The sequence below is a fragment of the Numida meleagris genome, chromosome 4 (assembly GCF_002078875.1).
Source record: "Numida meleagris isolate 19003 breed g44 Domestic line chromosome 4, NumMel1.0, whole genome shotgun sequence".
In the NCBI taxonomy this organism is placed as follows: Eukaryota; Metazoa; Chordata; class Aves; order Galliformes; family Numididae; genus Numida; species Numida meleagris.
In genome coordinates, this window is record NC_034412.1 from 66202928 (window position 1) to 66225050 (window position 22123).

Below are 22123 nucleotides of genomic sequence, written 5' to 3' on the forward strand. Positions count from 1 at the left end.
TCGGCTGCCGCGCCCGGAGCCCGGCCTTGCCGGCGGCCCGCCATCTCATCGCGGCCCCGTCAGCGCCCCGCTCCGTGCTGCTGCTGGGCGGCAGCGCGCGGCCGGGTCCCCAGCGCGTTTAGGCGGCGTACATGTTGTTTAGGGCTTGTTTATACACGTAGTTGTTCAGGAGGAGCTGTCCCTGACTAATTTTATGACTAATTTCCAGAATAAGGCTGAGCTGTTCCGGTTTAGTGTAGCACCCTGAGTTTTAATTAAAGAGGAAAAGAGGGCACACCTGTTCTGGAAGGGGGACGTTTAGAGAGCATTGCTGAATAACTTGTGTGCAGACGAGCCAAGAACAAAGAGACACCTAGCCCAGCTCCCCATTCCCCTCCGGGTGATGCACAATCTGCTTGCGTAGCAGATACTGCTGCTCCAGAAAGCCACAAAGAAAATAATGTAGCAGTTACAACACATCCTCCCTGCTTTGATTTGCCTGGTACTTTCAGGGGACATTTTACAGGCTGTCCTTGTAGTATTTTCACTGAACATGAGAAGACACCGTACATGCCAGGCCTTCAGTACAGCAGCATGCGTTCAGCTCATTGAATGGCTTCTTGGGTTGGAAGGGACCTCAAAGATCACCAAGTTCCAAACCCCCTGCTACAGGCAGGGCTGCCAGCCACTAGATCAAGTACTAGATCTTATCCAGGGCCCCATCCAACCTGGCCTTAAACACCTCCAGGGATGAGGCATCCACAACCTCTCTGGGCAGCCTGTTGCAGCACCTCACCACTCACTCAGTGAAGAACTTCCCCCTGACATCATTCCCACACCAAGTTCCTTGCAGTGTGGCCATCCTTCAGTCCCACGAACACGAACTAGCTGGGAACAAAGCTCCTCTCAGATTCCTCTTGAAACGGTACCACGAGAATCAGAAAACAGCCAGTGCTCAAACACAGTATTTGGTGCATGCCCAAATAAGTCCCAGAGTTGATGACAGCAACATATGAGGCTCTCCATGTGCTAAGCACACTTCATGAAGCACCAAGAGCACAGAAAAACCCAGACAGGAATGCCCCCCACCACTCTCCCTGTGGTGGGGAAGCGCTGCTTAGCAGCACACAGTGCCCAGGCACGGAAGGAGAAGCAGCACGTCAGGAATGCAGCATGGCCAGTACATTTGGGTGTTGCATACACCTTGTGGGACACAGCTTCGTGAGATGCAGGGGACCAGTTGGGATCAGTTCTTCTGTGACTGCAGGCTGTTGGCATGAGTCACTTTGATTCTTCTTGGTAGGCTGCAAGAGCAGAGACACTAGGTCTTGCAGCTCACACTTGCTTCCCTATTAGTCACAGGACAGGACTTCAGCTCTGATTTTTTTTTCCAGTGAAAAAGTATAGCTGACCTTAAAAAAGCATTCAGTGTCGCAACTCCAGCATGTTTGTAGGAATTCTGAAAGCTACCCAGGACTTATCTTAGCAGTTTTTCTTTCCTTCTAACTTTTAATTATCCTATGCCATCTAGGCCTGTCAAGGTTCTCCAATTTTGGATTGTGAAAGGCCTTAGAATCTTTATTATGCATCTCCTACATTTAGACTTCCTTTCCAAGGCAGAATCCCCATATCAGGTAATTTCTTTTTAACAAGTTTTCAGATAAGCTTACTAAGACAAAGGTGAGTACCACTGCCAGATTTCATTGGTTTTGCCACATCTGCAAGCTATGGACAGCCACATTTCAGTTCACAGATAAAAGACCTCATTGCTGCTTAATTTTGGCATGGTACAATCTTAACCTCCTGACTTGCTTTGGGGGCATTTTCAAATCCCTCACCTGTGCCAGGAGGGAAGGAAAGAAGGGGAAAAAAAATAAATAAATCACAGAACCACTTTTGTTTTCTTGTAACCTAACAGAGTTGAAATATATATACATATATCTGTATTTCAGTCCATGTCAGTAGTAAAGGTTATATAAATCCCTTAGTACTTACATGTTCCTTTCCCCCGCATCTGCACAGTTTCTTCCTTCAGCTGTGTCTCACAAAGATCTCCTTTATCCCAGAGAGATTTCTTTTTCATGGAATCTGAGTTCTATTATGTTCCTTTCTTTCATTTAACAGTAGGAGGAGAACATGGAGATCACTTCTTTGAAAGGAAAGAACACAGTCCATGGATTTATGGGCAAATTCTGACACACTTGACTTCTTGAATCATGAAGCCTTGGTAGCGTCATTAGTCGGTTCATCCCCTAGTAGGGCAGTAGCCCAGCATAGCAAATGGGAAACCCTCATCTTCTGAAGAGCAGTCACTTCTGATCACAGGTTCTGGAGACAAGGCCTGTGAGAACTGGGTTGTGGGGGAGAAGGGGAAGAGGGAATTGTTTTGTCTGTCCTCTCTATCTCTTTGCCTCAGACAGGCACTTGTTTTCCATTTTAGCTGAGACATGACAATTCTTTTAAGTGCATAGCGGCTCCAGAAACCAGCAGTGCCCATTTGAAGTAGGAGGAATAAAAGGCCTTACAATGAGAAGGCAGCCCTTCTCACTCAGAACTTCACAATGAGGTACAGGCTAATAGACACGAATCTTGTCATAGGTCCCATGCAAAATTTAGGTTGCCCAGACTTTTATTTAGGCAGCAAGATGAAGATGAATCTCTAGACATGTAACTATGTGTGCACACCAATAAGATTGTTTAAATATTGATTGCAAGATATAACATTTCAAATTTTAATCATTATTATTAGAAGAAAAACTGCTTTAACTGCAGGAAGTCTGTCCTTTGCACCTTAGTTTTAGCCCTTGGAATTTCTGGCTTTGCATACAATAAATGTAATTTTGACAGTGTCTTGGAATAAAAGTGCTTTTCAGTGTTATGATGACTGCATGGAAAATGGTTAGTATAGATATCAGTGCTGTCTTAAAAGAAAATTCAGGGAAATAATCAGTTAAGAGAGATCTACAGTAGTTTCAGTTTACTTCCCTTCAGTGTAAAAGTGATGGAATTCTTAATAGCTCTGTATCCAACTCATAGGCATAGTGCCTACAACACAGTTGTCTACAAGTTTAATAGCTGTTACATAACTAGGTGCCACTGACAGTGCATTTTCATGAGATGCTCACTGAAGGCTGAAGTTCACAGTGCTGACTATGAGCACTTAAAGCCTCCAGAAGATCTACATTCATCTACATCTGATGAAAGTAAACTCGACAGCAAGTGCTGTATGCTAGCCTCGGAAAGCCAGTATAATTTATTAGTGCCATTTGGTTCCATCATATCCAAGAGAGGATATTAACACCAGTGCAGAAAGCCCGTATAACAACTTGGATCCCTCATGAAAGGGTCTAGGGGCAGATCCAATGGCTTTCTTGACAAGTAGTTTCCCACAGTTGTGCTACCTCAATACACAAGAGGGAGCTAGATAAAGGGCCTGTAGCAGGTAACAACTGTTTGTCTCATCTGCCTTTGCTTGTAAAGAGATAGAAAGTGCAGACAGCAAAATATAACCACTTAATGCATCACATCATGTATTCTTTCATCTCCCCATGCGTGGTCCTCACACACCAGTTGCAGCACTTAACCTATTGCACGGACAGCCTCTGGAACTCTGCATGTTTTCCCTTTGTGCACATCTGTTAGGCATTTGGCTCTGCTCTTTATATCGGTTCTGGATTGGGTCATGAAGCTATTAGCAGAATTTATACATACTGTTAATGATACTGTGCCCAGTTCAGAAAACAAAGCAAAACAGACAATTTTACAGAGTCATAGAATGGATGATACCAAAATTATGTTGGAATGAACTACAAGTCATGGCATCAGGAATGCTAGAGAGAAAAAGGCAGGTTAGTTCTAAATTCCAAGATGATGAATCTACATGGAAAACAGTAACAAATGGTGCTATGAGCAATCACAGAGAGCCTAACTGACATTTAGAAAGAGTCATCAGATAGAAAGAATAAGAAAAAAAAAAGGTGAAGTGTAATGATTTCGAACTCTGGAAACAGCCCCTGCAAAGATCAGCCTGCTTCCCATAGGTTTCATGATAAAAGAAGCACAACTATGGTCATTGCAGTATGCAAATAGATATCCACATTCAGAATAAGCCTCTGATACAAAACTAATCCATAAATCATACCTGTCACCCCAAGCCATATAGGAATTTGAGACAAATCATGCAGAGGTCTTCCACCTACCCCATTTCCAATATAGAGTCAAGTAGATACAGTATATTTTTAACACTGCGGTTTCAAATTTCTTAAGAGGTCTGTGCCTTCACCAAGTTACCTATGCATATTGCAAAAAAAAAGTGATGACAATACCTTCTAAGGGGATACAAACACTCCAGAGCAATAGCAAGTAACAAAGAAGGAAAATTAACACACCACCACCAACAACCAGTAACAGCTCAAGCACTACCTCCCTCCAGAGGGATAGTGCTCCCTCAGCTGCTAACCCTTAAATGAGGGTGAGGAGGGGTGGATCCAGGCTCCATCCCTTCTGATCACTCAGGTGCACTGCTTGCACCTGAACTCCCTGGGTTAGCTGTGCCTTCTCACCTGGTGCTCAACCATTGGTTCAGGCTGTGACCTGGCAATTTTGCTGCAATACTGTGTTAAGCACTAAGGTGAAGACCATGAATTAAGTCTGGGGCCGAGTGCTGAAGCCAGCATGAGTCAAGACACCAGAGACACAAAGAGCTGTACTAAAATGAGCGGCACGGTCAGAAAACCACAGAGCCACAAGTTTGAAAGTCAGCAAGTCTCTATCAGGAGGTAAGTCAGGGCTGGAACAAGGTGAAGTCCAGGAGCCTAACACAAAGGAGGCAGGAACCAGAGATCAAGACTAAACAAACAAGAATGAAAAGCAGGAGAGATAGAAGCAAAAACCACAGCCAAATGGCACAGCAGGCTGCCAAGAGCAACTGGTGGAGTTGCCTGACACATCTGCTGTTAGAGGAAATCAGCCAAGCCTGAGCTCTTGCACAGCTGGGCCGCAGTCCCAGTTGCCCTATTGCATCCAGCTGCAGGCCAGAAGCCCAAGCAGAGCCCAACAGTGTGGACAAATGGGCATCAGTTTAAAACTAGACCCGCAGGAGTGGCTTGTCCCTATAAATATACCGGTGCAAACAGCAGATTTAATTCAGCTTATGTATCCAGTAGAGCACCGTACTGATTTGCCTAAATGTGTTTAAAATTATAGCTTTAATTAAATGCTGCAAGTCGGTGCATTGGAAAGGCCTTAGTGCAGAAGCAGTAGCTGGATTTGATGGCAGGCAGCAGCGCCAAGACTCCCGAAAGTGGAAAGGCATCCCCTCGTCTCCCCCTGCTGGCCCGCAGCTCCCGGAGCCGGCTGCTGGGAGCACCCAGCTATGCCTCGCCGCTCGGAGAGGCTGCAGGAGAGGGCTTTAGGGAGCAGCCTCCAGCATCCAACCACTCTCTGATGCTAGCAACGGCATAAAACCACAGTCCTGCTATCAAGAATTAGTCATTTGCTCCCGGGGAGTTCATTCTACAGGCTCCAGTTCTTAATTAGACGCTGCTCTTAATGGAGAATACAGAGTATGAAATTTCACATTGGGCCTTAAGACGTTATCTCAGTGAATATGAAAATCTCCTAGAAAACATAAATTAAGAAAGGAATGGAATAAAACATCACTCTTTTTAAAAATGTTCTAGCAGCAGCAAATATCATGGCATACTGATGCCTCTTTAGAGACAAAGGCGACATTTGAAGGAAGTGGGAACAGCAAAATAACAAAATATGTGTTCATTTTGTGTTACAGGCATCTCCTATCTGGTTAATTGAACTCTGGTGTGGTATTAAAAATGACACGCAGTCAGAGCAGCTGAAGAGATTTTGCAGCAAAATAGGGTACTCAGTGTGGTTAAAACCCAGGATGCTTTTCTGCCTCCTTTTTCAGGAGCAATGCTATTGTCAGAAACAAAAGGACAAAGAGGAATGTTTGTTGTTGTTTTTTGCGGGAGTGGAGCCTTACTTGTTTTTGTAAAGATACCGTGATTTATTGTTTATTTCTGCTGCCTTTATGGCCAGAAAGCAGTATGGGTTAAATCTCTGCTACTATAAAAGTAACGTGCAAGGAACATGTCCTGGAGTAAATGATTTATTCAAATGTCATACATGCTAGCCAAAGGCTCAGTGGTAACAAACAGACCATAACTGCTGCTGTGGTGAGATAACTAATCCAAATAATTTGATATCCAAGAAACAAGCTCTGAAAATCTTAATTTAATTGCCAAAAACTGTTAGAATATAGAGTGTCTTCTGATGTATTATTTAAAGTAGCATGGTGATTGTGAAAAAGAACAATGGGCCAGAATGTGTTTTCTGTACCAACATCCTGTGCTATGCCTTTTCCTAGGAACTTGGCAATGAGAAAAAAAAAAAAAAAAAAAGGACAGAACAACCTGATCTTAGAAAGGGAGTCTATAAATTCCCAAATATTTACAAAGCAAAACACAAACTTGCAGATTACCATACAGCTTAAGGAGCTCTAATGAATGCAATTGTTGTCTTAAATTAAGTGTAACTAACTTATTCAGGTTGGTTTAGTGGTGGTGTTACAAAATATAAAAATCTTCAATTAATTTTCAGGCAGACTTGCCATAGGTTATATACTGAGAATCCAGATTCCCACTTACCCCTTTATGGCTTTAAATTGCTGTAAGATGCAAAGCTGCTTTATAATGGTTATAAGTTACACTTGCACTCACTTAAAATCCATTTTATATTCCCAGGGTGATGAAGAGCAGCCCTAATGTAAGGCAGAACCAGGTTTCTAATTGACTACCAACGGTCCTAACCAACACTGCAAATTCAGGGCTGCAGCCTTAACCAAATGCTGTCAAGGAACTCCCTCCCTGCACCAGTGCCCTGCTATCCCACAGCTCCTTCCTGCAGGGCAGCATGCAGGGTTAGATGTTAATATCCTTAAACAGCAACAGAAAAATCAACAAGCAACACTCCCCTTCCCCCGTATGCACCCACGTCATTTAAAAACATCAACCTCAGCATGTCACAGAACATCCTTTCAATCATATTTTAATCAAATGCTTTTCAGCTTCTCAGGCTTTATATAAGAATCACATGAGCTGCTTTAATCTTTCCTCCTCCTCCCTCCTTAAAAAAAAGTTTCAGTGCTCTGTGCTTACTCAAAGAATGGCATTCAGCACAGCAACAGACACATAAATCTTCTGAATTGCTGAAAAAGTGTTACCCAGAGGCTGGTATAGCTCTAGATGATGACAGTCAAGTGCATAGGACTGGAGAATGCAGTTGAAAAGCACTCAGATAATATATTTTCCTGCTAAAATATCCTTATTGGTACAGGGCACATCCATTCTATAAATAGATATGGCTTACAGGATAGGGCAATTTCATTATCTTGACTTTAATGGTTTGTGAAAATAATTTAAACCATAAGCAAGGAACAGATATTAACATTATTCAAAACTATGAAGATGTTGCTTATTGAGTGTAAGTAAATATTTGTCAGCTTTTCTTGCCATCTGAACATTGCCAATAAACCTAGCACTTGAGTTAGTTGCTTTGTGTGACACTGCCTTCTGCCTAAGAAGGAAATATTTCTCTGACTCTCCTGGAGTTCACAGCTATCCCAAGAGTAATGACTTCTTCCTGGTTGTCTTCCAAGGGATGCTGTCAGCCCATCAGTAGTTCACTTCGGGTGAAAATAACCCTTGTGCCAAGCCCAGGCCAAGATCACATACCAAATAAGTCCCATTAAAATCTTCAGATAACACTTAAGTGGTGGTTAAGTACTACAGCGCTGGCCTTCTGCTCAGTAGTGAACTCATCTAATATCTGCAAAGATGGTTTTGTTCCGAGTTAAAATTAGCAAGGGCTTACCCCAACCTCAGTGAGGGACTGGGGAGATAAGCTCCAAACCCTAGAGAACATCCCCAGAGACACACTCTGCTGGGTTCCTGGGAGTTTTCCACTTCAGCACATCAGTGAGCAGAGGGCTGATCACAGCTATCTAGACAAGATGCACAGGAGCAGTGTTCTGCCCAGCTGGGCAGCAGGGTGCCAAGGGAGGAGGCATGCCATTGTGCCTGTGCCATATCCATTTTAGGCTGCAGTAACCAGGCTTATGTTAAAGACCAAGGAGCAGGAGATAATACCAAAGAAAGTGATTCCTGCTATGCAGCTATACAACTAAATGTGTCCTACCAGTACAGAAAGGTCCTACCAGATGGCAGATGGCCTCAGGAATGGGTCACAACCTCTGTGACTTCACTAAGATGCTTTCATTTTCCTCCATCTTGCCCAGACCTAGCTTGTGCTGGCACCTTTCATTCTCACTCCAATATCTTCTAGGTGATGGGTCAGCTGGAAAAAAGGTCTTGTTCATACTAGAAAGAAACAAGACAAATGGATGTTTCCAACACCATATAATTAGTGTGCAAAGCATGACCACAGATAAAATATAGATGCATGTAAAATATGGAAACCAGACCTTCTGCCTTGCTAATGCAATTATTCATACGCATGGCAACACAAATATGCTGTGGAAGGGAATCTGTGTCAGTGATAATGTTTGCTCAGATATTCACTTGCATATTCATGCCCTCATATGGAGAATATGCAGTGGGGAATGATTGGTCCACCTACTTCCATTTCTGCTTCCTCAAAATCTTCTTCCTTTGTCTTCCCTTCTTTTTCTCTCCTTTTATTCTGTTCTGTGTGTATGTGTTTTGTGGGGTTTTTTTAATCATCACCCCACCCTATTTCAGAGGTACCTGGAACAATACTTCAGACAAGTGTTATAGCAGCATGTTTCCTCTTAATAATGCACATTGCATCTTGCATACGAAATCCCTTTCTCCTGTTAGAATCTTTGTAATATCCAGTTAGAACTCATGACTTTTCTGTCTTTCTCTTTTCCTCTTGTTCTCTCTCTCCTTCTCTCTTTTTTTCCTTCTCTCCCTTCCATCCTCCCTCCCTTCCTCCTTCTCTTTCCTCTGGTCTTAGCTCTGCTACAGTCCCTGGCAGGCAGTGAGAGAGAGGGATGGAGAAGGCCCTGCTGTGACATTTTCCAGAGGTTCTTTCCCAGGAAGGAGCCACTTCACATCATTCCCAGAATATACTCTCATAGTGTCCAGAAACACTTTCCAAAGTATTCTGGAGACTTTCAACCAACTCCATTACCGCAAGTGGTCTCCAATTTCCTCCCGTCTCCCGTGTACTTTGAATGATTTCAGGCTTCCTCTGGCCAGTGTCTTTGAAGTGCCTACCTAAATACATCTGCAGGTAAAACCTGACTATGTGGCTCAGAGAGGAGGAGATTCCTAAATCTTTTGTTTCCTAGTTTAAAAAAAAAAAAAGAATTGCTAATGCTGCACTGAATACACAGTCACTGCCAACAGTAACACACAAAGCAGCCAGCTTCCATCTGCATTGAGATTTCTCAGACAAGCTGTACAGCATCGCTCCAGAAATTGCTAAGCCTTGGCAATAGTCATAAGATTGGTGGGGAGACACTGTGGAGATGCTGGATAAAGTCAAGCAGGCAGGCCTGATATTAGCACAAAACTGAGGAAGAAGCAGCTGCTCATTCCCTAGGGACAGACATCATCACTGTTCTTATCTGAAGTTCTGCATATTTTACTGGTCATCACAGAGAGCACGTTCATCTATATGATGTTAATATTTTTATGTTATGTAAGAATTTATCGTTCATACATAATGTTTATGCTAGGTGAAGATCATATAGGAAAGTTTACATGAATAAATGCTAAAAAATTACACTGACTTTCTCCCAAGAGTATACCAAATGCCCAAATGAGGAAGAAGAGAGAAGGCTAAAGATAAAGTATTGGTATAGAGCAGTATACAAATGCCTTCTAGCCTTTTTTCATACTTTATGTTAGACTAAGAGTATATATTAATTGTAATCAAGAGCATCTCCTGCTGCTCATGCCACTTTTTGATAGGACTTCTCTTTTTAGAGCTCTGAAAGCCACTGCTTGGCATCGTTCATAATGCTTGTGCAGAAGGGCAGGAATGCTGTTACCCTCCTGCCCACCCTGCTCACCAGCCGCACAGCACCATCTCTTTTCCTTGTGCAGATAAGCTGTGTCAAGTAATCAACAGCCAGAGAGCTTCACATTTCACATTCAAAATGCAATCCCTGGAAGCTGAATCAGCAAAATTCAAACTGGAGACAAGATACACATCCTGAACAGTGTGGGTAATTAACCACTGGGATTGCTTGCCTTGGAATATGCCATGACACTTGGAGCTTTCAAATCGGGGCTAGGAATCTATAAAAAGATGCTGTCTACTTCAATTGCAGGATACTGAACTTGGTGCAGGAGCCACTGGCCTAGTTATGCAGGAGGTTAGACTAGACAGCCCTCAAACCTTTGGTGGCTAGGAAACAGAAACAGAAACACAGCCAAGTGTAAAACGCAATTTGCACAAATGCTGGTAATATACACTATTTATGAATTCACTTTTGCTGAGTATTGCTATCAGTCAAACATAGAATGAGCTTTCTGTGGGTACCTGCACTTCTCCTGCTGGAACAGGCAATGTATACAACAGAAAGTGTACAACTGGATGGCAACACAGCTTTAGGTGCAACTAAAGAAAAATTTGCATAATACGCAGACTTCAGTCTCCACTGCTAGAGCCTTCCCTTGGAGCTCTGGTCACCCACACCAGGCAGCACGAAAGCAAGAGCTTCACAGCTCACACCTTGTTGGTTTGCATAAACATTTGGCTTGAATCCAAAGAGCTAGAACCCATGGCAGCTTCTCATTCCTAGGAATCAGGCAATTGAATGCTGGATGTCCTGTGCCCTCCTGCCACCTCCAATTAATTTAAGAAGTTCTTTATGGCATTTTATGCCAGCAAATTCATAAAACCAGCCTGTAGACTAGTTTGTTATTTTTTTTTCTAAACACTCCACGCTGAGTACCTGTAGGCAAGCAAAATATGACATACATGAAAACACCAGAGTGTTTTTCTTTGCAGCTAAGTGACAAAGTCTCATATCCAACTGTTTCATGGCACTGACACAGTGAGGCACCTTCCTAGTGATACCTGTCCATGTTACTGCACACAGTCCATCACTATTCTTCTTAACTTATCCATGCAGTGGCCAGACAAATTTCATCACTTGGACTAGCTACATGGAACTGTGTGCTAAAATTCACCACATTTAGAGTTTTATTAAAAAAGAAGACAACAACACTCAGCCCATTCAGCCTTTGTATGAAAACCACTAAAGCCAGTGATTTACCTTCCCTCTCAATTAGTTTGTTTATTTCAGGGAAGCTCCACAGCTCCACAAGCTTTCACGAGAGCTAAATGTGTCACCTAAGACTCTTTTTCTGCCCAGAAGTCACTGTTCAGTTCAGAGCCCTCTGAGACTGCACTGAAGCAAGGTGACGTGGTGGTCTCGGAAAACCAGGCTATTACGCAAGATATCAAGCTAAGGTTCCTGCAACTTCATTTCCAGGCCACAGGACTGAATTGGGCCAGCTGGATACATTACAGACTTCCTGTAGCCACAGATGAACTGTTTGTCATTCTGAATCACAAACTCTCCTCCAGCATTCCTGCATTTTTGATTCTCAGAACTGCAAAGAATAGCCTGGAGCTTTGTGCTGTTTCAAAACGCAATACGTGCCAGATGCCTATTTGTCCACCATGCAGTTGTGTAAGAGTGGATAGACAAGTCTCGCTGCTTTTCCTTTCCCATGTCACAGCAGACATGATTTAAATCCTAGTCTGCGATGTTGGCTGTGTGCTAATGGCTTTTCACCTGAAAGATTTCAGGGTTTGAGATGTCAGAGAGCACAGCAGCACAGCTATACAGCTGGCTGTCAGCATCAGAGTTTTCCCAGTTTGTGGTTAGATATCAAACCACTGTACCAACAACGGACTCCAAGGAGTCTCCTGAAAGCTGAGATCCTCAGGCTTGAGAACTGCACAGTAGGGTTCTGTTAGAATTTATTCATTAAAAATTCAGCAGATTTTCAGGAGATTTTGATGTATGTGTAACCCAAACTTACAGAAGAAGAAACATGCACTCTTTGATTTTACTGATTTCTACTCTTTCTTCTCTTTTTCTGTTCTCCCCCTACCTACATGACTTTTAAATCCAGCTGATCCAAGCAGGGTCTGTTGTGGCAGTGCCAGCAAAGGAAAGCCCTTCAATCCTGGTGGTTCAGGCCTGCACGCTGATGCTGTGGTCCCATTAGGATGTCCTCTCCTGGCAGCTGGTAATTACATCTTAAGCAGCACAATTAGCTCACCGTACAAGTGCAGTGAAAGAGAGGTGAACAACTGGAAAGGCTTTCAAGATAAGATTTTTCTACTGATGCTCTTTCTGCTGCTATACCAAAATTCTTGTGGTGAAGTCAGTGAATCACAGTAATATGTAAGTGTTGACAGCTATTTATGTTAGGTCCTTTTGAATTTGTAAACAGAATATGTCAGAACTAAAGTAAATGCCAAGAGGTTATTTTACACTCTACTGAACTACATGAAGTGATATAAAGACATTTCAGAAAAGTTTTACAGAGCTGGGAGAAAACACTGCACCTTTGGACAAAAATTCAGCCTGGGTTGGAGAAAAAAGCCCTAACATGGTTCCTACACAGAGAGCTCACCCCTGTAACACTGCGAGAGCTCAGTTGCTTCCTAGCTGCAGCAAGCAGATCATTAACAAAGCAAGCATGCACATCCAGGCGTACTTACAGTAAGATGTGGAGCCAAGGCTTGGGCTCTCTTGTTGTATAAGATAAGTGTGCCACTGTAGCAGGTGTCATGTAGGGACCTAGCACATATACACACAGAGAAAAATTTACAGAGAAAGAAAAAAAGAAAAAGGGTGTGCAGGTTCTGGCCTAACCACAGGCAAGATGTAGCCCACAGAGCATTTCAGCAGCCAGCCACATCCTCCCCCTCTGTTTCTTTTTTAGGTTTTATGGGAGTCCTCAGGATCCGCTTGCAAGCAGCACAACCCTTCATTCTGCTCTTTCTCTCTGCCTCCCACTCTCATCCCTCTAGAAATCACCTAAGAGAGAAAACTAAATGATGACCAGGGTAGAGGAATGGGAAGAGCCTGCTTGGCGAAGCAATAGACAAAACTGATGTGGAGTTAAAATTCACGAGGAAACTCCATTTTGTGTCCCAGTTGTATTTTTCAAACAGCTGACTGTGAGGTATTCAGACTTTCAGGATGATTTTCTGCCTGGCCACATTGCTATTTCTGAACACGTTCGTGCAGTCAAGCCCAGTTCTATTTGGTGATGCAGTGACATCTAGCTAGGCTCAGACTGACCCAAGGCATGCTCAGATGATCTCGTGATATTGCAGACAGATGATGCCCATAAAGAGATGTGCAGGACAGCCAGTCTGGCAGTGCGGGTGCCTTCCCTGCTCCAGTTCTCTGTTTAATTGCGTGTCGTGCCCTTCCATTTCCAAGAGCTTTAATTTACTTTATTCTTAAAGAGAAATAAGATGGAACTGGTAGAGAGGGACTCTGATCACTTGAATTCTAACAGGTGAAAAAATACCCAGATTTTGTTGCATATGGTCACTTTACAATTTATTTATACAGCATTCTTTTTTATTCATGCCGATTTGAATTAAGAGCAGCACAGCCATTCAACCAGCATGAAGGAGTTCTCAAAAGTGAGCTATCTGTTGTTCTCTCAGCTCAGTAGGGATCACGATACTTTGTGTGAATATCTGCTGACACTTCTGCCCTCCCCACAGGAAAGCAAGTTTCCTGCTAGCTACAGAAAAAAGCCTGCAAATGTGAGCACTCTGAGTTAAAAAGTCATGAGAACTTTTGAACATATTATTGCTTAAAGCATTATTGCTCATGAGCCAATTTCATGATTTTGAACACTTGGGATTGGCAACAAGGAGACGCTTGGAACAAATGAGCTGTAAATGATAAGTAAGGCCAACAAAATACATACTGTGTAAAGAGAATCATATATGATTCTGTCGTCCACAGTGGCTGACCTCTAAATAGTGTCTGGAATGCTACTTAATGAACATTGCACCAGTAACCTCAGTCTTACTGCCAAAGTCAATACTTCTGTTTGTGGTAACATGGCACGTTATGATACGTGAGAAGGACTGGTCGTAAAGAACCTGATGAAAGCTGGAACGATTGAGGGAACAGATAATGTTTTCAGGAGAAAAAAAATTGTAAGACATGGAAAATTCTACTTGTTTGGGCAGCTGAGCACAGCAGATGGCAAGATCTTCAGGGAAATAAACACAAAGTTTAGAAAAGCAAGAGTGTGTTCTAGCAGTTGCCAGTGATCTCATGCAGCAGGAAAATCAGTCAAAAATTAAATAGACACTCAGTAGCACCAGTGTTTTGTCAACATTTTGTAAAGAGAAAGGACTTGGCAGCCAGAAATGATAGGACAGAGGAGGCTATCTGACTTGGAGGGCCAGTGTTTGCAAAAAGAATTGTCAGGATCAGATGGTATTATAACTTTAGCAATCGGGAGTTTTTAATAGAGATTCACCAATTGTGTATCAAATAGCATTCAGCTTTAAAACTAAACTAAATATGCATCTGCCACAGTCCACTTCGAGGCTGTGGCACCCAAAGAAACAAACCGTGAGCAGGAGCCAAACATGGTATGTGACAGAGCAAATAATATGGTCATAAGGAAAATGTTTTTATCAATTAGCATGGTTCATAAATATGTTCATTAAATAGTATGATTTGTAACCATATGAATAAGTTTATAAATCCAAGTACAGAGTGTACATAAATCCCTGTTGTTCGAGAGAAGGCCTGTGACTATCCCTCTCGAGTACGAACAGACTGAAGCACTCTGCAGCATCTCATCTGGCACTTGATCCTATCTCCATCCGTTCCTACTCAGATTTCACACTTCACCTCTACGGGACAAACAAGGTGGGCAAGATTGGGTCTATTGTGTCGAACAGAATCAGCAAGCGAATTTGGCTTCAAGAAGAGAAATTATAGGTGTCCAGAATTACCCATCCTTCTGCTTGTGTTGAAGGTCTGAATCTCTACCCAAGTTCTCTTTGCACATGGGATTCCTCATTTTGAATTGCTGTATAGAAGTTAAAAATAGCCTGGTGTTCTTCTGCAATGCTACCCAGCTGCCAAAGCCTGAATAAGCCAATGGCTGTGGATGCAAGGAAAAGTGATTATGGAAATAAATTATACATTCTTTCTGTACACAGACTCTAAAAGTGTAATCATTGTGGAACTGAAATGAGTTGATCATTATGTACAAACATACAGCTTGTATAACATCTACCTCACAATCAAGTGTAAAGCACATAGCATTTGTTTAAAAGAGACAAAGCTGGGTACACAAACAAATTATGCAAAAACTTTTGTATCCATCTCTACCTATGTGGAACACTTGTGTGCACAGGGGTTCACTCTGGCAGTAGCACTGGGGAAGTTTTCTGTCCATTAAATTTTGCTGATAGTCTCTGGTTTAAGTTTACAGGCCAGATGAAGTAAGTACTCCATGTTAAGGTTAAGTTAGCTTCTTTTTACAAGAGAATCTATATGTTTAGCTGCCATTCTGTACTAATAAACAGGTAAATTCCCTTTCTATTTCTGCCAGAGGGTTTCCCTGGGCTTCAGAAAGGGTAAAGGATTTCATACAGCATTTGAAAAAGGCTGAATCAAGTAAGAGGTTGTATTATATTTGTATGGATGTGAATATCTTAGGCTTAAATCTAGATACAATAGGACCATGAGCAAACAACAGTAATTAATAAACTCTTGTAGGAATCATGGCCAAATTACAGTATTTAAGAAATTTACCTCAGTTGTTAATCTGATTTTAGGTACTCCAGACAGAGGCATAATGTTAAGACCAGCAGGAAACAATCCCCTTTTCTGTTTGTCGATTTTGACATTATTTGGAGGACCCAGAACATAAAAAAAACCTGACAAGAATCTTAGGCTCTCAAGGACTTAAAACATGAAAGCACCTATCCTCTTGAAAATATTTGGCTATAAGAGATCAAGACATACCGTTTTCCATATAGTTTATCATTTTGCTGTTAATACAGGCATAAAAAAGCATACAGTGGACTGACTATGAGAAGTCTCCAGAGAAAACTTCCTTCTGATATTCAGTTGTTTGAAATCCACCGGCTCTCTGAAACTTAAGAATTCGTTATATACTTCCTGCACACTTAATATGGTAACTCTGGAAGTATTTGTTTTCTAGATACATTATAGGATTCTCTTCTGTACCCAGGTAAAGAAGCTGATCCCAAATACAGCTTCTGCTACTGAAGCCAGCCGTCTACACATTTAGAAGGAGAGAACATTTTCCACCAGCTCAGCATTCACAGTTTTTCAGTTACAATGAACCCTGCTTGCTCCTTGTCCAGGTGAATTAGCTTCTGCCTTCCATAAAACTTTTCCTTCTTTTTAATTATACATCTGTGTGCTTGTTTTCTCAGTTGGGGTATAAATTTCAAGTCTGAACATTCTGTCTCTCCCCTGATTTGAACAACGAGGCAAAGGCAGTACAAATGTCCTGTCTGAATTCAATCAACACTTTCTTTGCTGCTTTTTATTTCTTTCAATAAAGGAGCATTTCCAACCTTCCTCAAATTCTGTACAATACACAGAATGTTCTTCTCAAAAAGTAACCTCAATATCTTTAGCCAGTACTCTCCCAGAAGATTCAAGTCTGCTTCAGAAATTACTGGTAATAACCTAAGCAACTGCTAGCTCATCTCGCTGGCATATATCACCAGACAAACGAAAAGCAACCTCTGCAAAGGTTTATTCATCAGCCACTGTATCTACAAACTTAATACACCTGTGGAGTTGAACAGATCTTAGTATCGGTGCTATTAAGATCTGAAACACCCTATGCAAATTCCAAGAGAGAAAAGAAATCCCTCTCACTGATTCCATGGGAGAGACTTGGAGACACTCACCATTTCTTCTGTGCGTTCAAAGCTCAGCGGGATAAAGCTTTTGAACAGGGATCTCATCATTATGTATACCTTTGCAGAAATAAATAACATGTCTTGTTCTTAAAGAGCTAAGTAGACATCTATAAGCATACACATATACATGATTCTGGCATAAAAAATATGAGCTAAACAATCCCTCCAGTGGACAGAAAGTAAGTCTGAAGTGTTTCAGGCCACAGGTATTCCTGTCCTCTAGATCAGTGGCAATTAGCTTCGCATTTAGCAAGGATTTTATAGGCTTTACTCAGGATATCTCAACTGTTTTAACATCTTGTTTACGTGCTGTAGGAAATGACTTTTACACCCAGACGTGTTTCTGGACAAGCGTCACAGTTCCGTAAGGACAGACAGTGGATATGCAGTGTGAAGAGGCTACCTCATCCCAGTGGCCAGCTCTGCATTGCTCCACAGCCAAGCTCCTAGCAAGGCAGATCTGTTCTTCTCTGGTGTGCAGTCCAATGGCACTCAAAACAAGTGTGCGTATAGGTTAATAGCCTTTTCCTCCTCTCCCCTTTAGACTTTTGATTAAGCATCCAAGCATTATTCATTTTTGATAAGACACCTGTCATAATAAGATATTTCAGGAAAGAAGTTCTATGTCATTTCCTGTCCAAGATCCAAGTCAAGGTATTCACAGGTCTAATGAGAGGGAGGTTGAGAGCAGCAAGCCTGCATGGTGCCTTGCCTCCTGAGGCAAGATGTAGCACGTGCTGATGGCAGCATCAGCCAACCTGGGCAACAAGCAAACGTAGTGTTTTAGTGTGAAATGTCAAAATAACTTTTCACTGTCAGCCCAAAATGTCACATAAGTTCTGAAAATAAATATATTTTCAGTTGAGGTAGCCATGCTTTCATATTCCCATCACAAAAAGTATGGGATTTGTTTGTACTTAAACTTCACTCGAGTTTTTTTTTGTGGGTTCTGGTTTGTTTGTGGCTTTGTTTGTTTGTTTGTTTCTCACATCTGCAACTTATAGCAAACATTACTTCAACCTTTCAGACGGATCCAGGAGTTGCGTCTGGCCAAAGGTGGCTGAAATCAATACTACAGGCAGAGGAATGGAGACACTGCTCCTGGCAGTTAAGAAAGGTTCAACTTTTAATTTGTAAACCTACCTTACATGTTACATTTTTCTTTGGAGCATATTTGAAACATGAATTTGTAGCTATGTTTCCCAATTCAAAGACAGTGTAGAAAAAGATGCTGAGAAGTCATCATTATTACCCCCACCATTGCCCCCCTAAGAAAAAAAAAAGAATTTGCTATTTCAGTGGATACAACATTAACCCACCTTTAACTTTAAAAGATCTTGTAACCTGGAAGAGCGTGTCACAAGGTAAGGAGGCAAACATCATGACTGTGTCCTTCAAAGCTCCTTGCTTTGCAGAACAGTTTATCATCTGAATACGAAGAAATAACACAAAAACAAAAGTACTCAACTGATAAGCGTTGCCTTTAACAGCAGGGGGTTTTCCCTCACACTTTCACGTAGAAAGCAGCCAACCCCAGCTTGCTTTGCTTCATGGGGCAAGCCTGGGTCCTTTGGATGGGGCCAGCCTTCTCTGCCCTATCCCTTTGCTCTTCAATACACCCAGGTTCGGCTGCTTGGTTCTGACAGAAACTGGACTGAACCCAAACACCGTGTGTGCAAGCACTTCCTGAACAACCAGTTCCACTTATTGACCAGCAAAGGACAATCATCAGTGGCAAGACTAAAGCTAAGCTGTTAGAGCAATACCACAGGTATTCTTTTGCAGTATCTATTTATAAATACATTTGTATCATTGCAAAGCAGTTATGCAATTACTTATCTATTATCATGTGCTGGTGATTGTTTAATGAAAGGAGAACGATAGGGAGAATTATCGCCCACTGATTGCTTCTAGTTTAAGCTTGGGGAAGAGGACGTCTGATCCTCAACTTTCGCATTCTGTTCCTTCACTTAAACATACAGGCCTAGGTCTTTAGATCTGTACCATGTTAAATATATATATAGCTTGTGAGGTGGCCATCATGTTGGGGTAAGCAAATACAGCTTTGAAGTCTACACCTCTTTCTGTTTATAAATAGAGTTCTGAATGTTAAATGTGACATTGAAGCAGATCATACCTTCCAAAGGAAGCCGTTAAATAGCTTTAATTTTACTGTACCAGTTATTTACAAGCAACTAGAAAATGCATACACATTTACGTGGATGAACATGTAAATCAGGTCTCTTTCTCACACTTTTGACAAGTCCCTACTGTAGCAAAATCTGTTTTCCATGACATAATGGGGCCCTGCACCCTATAGGGAACAGCACCTACCCTTTGAGCCTCACACAGAGATGCCCAGGCGTGCCTGCACCCTTGTTGTTATGGCAGGGGCAGACTCAGGAGAAAGCCATGCCCCTGGCCATGAAGGGACTGGGGAAGCATTTTTAACAGGGAACACCAAAGCTCATTCTGAGGTGCAGGAGCCTCTCGGTAGCTGTGGATGGGACAGGCAGACAGAAACAGGGTAGGATGGGCCCCCAGCATCACAGACTGCAAAAGGGACAGAAAAGCCTTTTGGACCGAGCTGGCAGATGCAGAAATCAACCCACGGAGGGCTGTGGATGGTGCTTGATCTCCTGTGAGCAGCTGTAAGCAACACTGACTGCTGTCAAGTGCATCCTGTGATTAAACAAGACAGAGAGCGAGAGACAGGTATTTCTAGATCAGCCAGGCTGGATCTTAGGAAGCGAGAGAGCTGCTTCAATCATGAAGAGACTGGGTAAAATAATGTACTCTAATAAAAGTTTAACACCACATACTGGAACAATCTTGGGCCACTAAATTCCCTTTCTTTTCCTAGGAGAGTCTGTGCTATGATTATTTTATTCTCACTCTGAGTTTGATATATTCCATATTCTCTCTTAGGAAATAACATTTTATTTATGCTGCTCCTTTCCTATACATTCAAAAAATTCTGAGTTTATGCGCTCAGTTATGTTGAGAATGGTTCCTGGCACCTTCTGAGCTGCAGGTACAACTTGTTCAGTGTTCTCTTTGCTGTCCTCAGACATGGGCCACACAGGGACGTTGTGGTACTAGTGTCTGTCATGGGTCTGGCTGACAGCCCCAAGCTCGCCCTCAAATTAAACTCTGATCTGCATTTGCTAATGCATTTTTATCAAAAGAATGAATTTTGTTTGGAGTAAGCCATGCATTGATCACTTATTTTGTAGTACCCAAGATCCTTGTGGATGTTAATTAAATGCTTGTGAATGTTAGCCTCCCTATAGTTATGGTGGCATAATTACATTCCTGTCTTTCACAGCACAGCTCATTTGTGAATGTATGATTTTCAGGGCAAGACTGAATATGAATGCATGTACAAAAAGCACCAAAAAGTAGTTATTGCCAGTTGTGCTGGGGTTGTAAACACAGATGACCTGATGCCCTTCAATTTGCCTTAACAATCATCATCTAGATCTGTAGCAATCGGTGTTCTCTGTGTTAGGAACATGATCAGGTCAGTCAATGAAGGTCTTGCCATGTGCTTTCAGCTTGGATTTTAACTGCTTTATCAGAATTTCCGTTCCCTGGATCGCTGCATGTGCTTTGCTTTCCTCTACTGATGGCTGCTCTGCCAACAGAGCATTGCTTTAGAGGGTCTATTTCTGGCATTAAGTTGGGAAAAGTCTTCAATTGTTCTTTTAATTATTAAAGGCTTTCTAACTTCAAAAGTTTGCCACACTAACTAAAAATATTACTGATCATTGATCTGCAATGCTGCAGGTGTGCAGGCTGCATCTGAGCAACATAGTGGAGTGGGACATTCCTTGTAAAGGGTGCCGAAGCAGAGATTGTGTTGACTACAGTCCAAGGCAACACCAAATCAATCCCTCTGTCACTTTTGGTAAAACTTAATTAGAGCAACTCTTCTAATTACCACAGGAATTCACATAAGCAAATAATAATGCAGAACTTAACTCCAGCTGGCAAAGGTTCCCTCATAAGGAATCTGAACACTGACAACAATGATTTATCACGATAGAAATCTACAGGGAAAAATCTAAAATGTAATTGCCAATCTGGAGAAAATGTTCAAACAAATGACTTGGTGTTCCAATTTACAGCAACATAGGAAACATTAAAGGTTTCACTCACATTGCCACAGTGTCCTGAGTACCTCATTACATACTGAGAGAAATTTGAGTCTCCTCTGAAATTCTAGGGAAAAAAACAAACATTGCCAATGCCATACAATGTGCCCTTCACCTCTGAGCACTCAGAGAAGTTACAACTGTGTTTGCAATCAGAATCTCTAAACTGTATAAAGAATTGCGCTGTACTTAATCCCTTGCCTCTGGCTTCAATTCATCTATAGTGTAGAATTACTGACCACGGCATTGATTTTCTTCCGTGGCTTTCTTCTAGTGTGTCTTCAGACTTTCAGGCATGATACCAAATGGGATTCCGCTCTGCTCTGTTCTATCATTATGTTGTTGAAAGCAGTAAAATATAAGCATGAGCTTGAAGACATTCACTGGTGAAATAAATGCAGTAAATGACTTTGAATACAGCGTGTTTAAGTTGGGCAGAAAAGCATTATAGTCATTTATATACATTTAACACCTAATGTCCACACAAAACTAATGCAACACAATGCAACACTAATGCAACACAGATTTAGCATTTGTGGGGATTGTGTTAAACCTTGAAGCCTGGGGAATTTTTACCTGATAAACCTCTCCAGAACTGCTCCTGGTGCTCAGAGGAAGGTCAGCCACACGTTTCATATTCAAGCACGCATACTTACCAAAAATCAGCTTTCCCAGAAGTACTTAACACATCTTCTGTCCAGCCTGTGCCCAACATTTAGTTCATACCATATATTTTCATGGTCAATCAGCATTTAATTTGCTGTGACTCAATTAAGGAGCACGGAGCACAAACCTTCCAGGTGAAAACAAGCTTCCCTTCATTTTTTCTGCCATTGCTTATCCTAAAAAAATACCTCTTGCCAAGCTATTAACTACCAAGTGATTCGGTTCATTCTGAATGGGTTCTTTAAGCTGCAAATGGAGCTGTCCTTAGATGTGGGGAAGAAAATTCCACCCACTCCACTAATGTAATTGTAGCACCAGAAAACATAGCCATC